This window comes from Littorina saxatilis, linkage group LG1, assembly GCF_037325665.1.
Source record: "Littorina saxatilis isolate snail1 linkage group LG1, US_GU_Lsax_2.0, whole genome shotgun sequence".
NCBI classification, from domain to species: domain Eukaryota; kingdom Metazoa; phylum Mollusca; class Gastropoda; order Littorinimorpha; family Littorinidae; genus Littorina; species Littorina saxatilis.
Window position 1 is genome coordinate 80,106,206 of NC_090245.1, and position 795 is coordinate 80,107,000.

Below are 795 nucleotides of genomic sequence, written 5' to 3' on the forward strand. Positions count from 1 at the left end.
CAGAAAGTTAAAACGAAGAGAGGTACTGAAAAGCGTGCTATCCTTCTCAGCGCAACTACTACCCCGCTCTTCTTGTCAATTTCACTGCCTTTGCCGTGAGCGGTGGACTGACGATGCTACGAGTATACGGTCTTGCTGCGTTGCATTGCGTTCAGTTTCATTCTGTGAGTTCGACAGCTACTTGACTAAATGTTGTATTTTCGCCTTACGCGACTTGTTTTCTATCGGTTTCTTCTTGTTTCACACCTCCTTCTTTCGCCTTTCCACCACCGGTGAATTAAGCCACCCCGCTCGACTCGCATACCCCTCCCTTCTGTGCGTCTAACCTTGTTTCCACTGCCCCTCGCCCTTCCCCTCTCCCTCCCCAATACCCCAAATATATGTTGGTGTTATTCTTAACCCACATAACAAATTGACTGCTAATGAGACTCACCCTGTTACATTCAAAAGATATCCTGGCCTTACACACCATTAAATACACAACACGGCTGTCATCTGTTCTTCACCTTGTACCACACTATACTACCTATCGTTCTTCCGCCTTCCTATTTCTGCCTTCTTGATTTAATGCTGTTTTCTCCAGTTTTGGGAAGGTGTGGTTTGGCTGGTTTGCAAAACATTTTGGCCAGTCACAATTTTGCAAGGATTCCTGAACCTCTCCTTGTTACTTTTTTTTTTCGTTTGTGGAACGTCATTGGACGCACACACATACCATACACCCCTGCAGCCCTGCACTCGCACAAAATCATCTTCTTAAATTGGTGATATTCCTCAACATCTACCCGTGAGAGATGC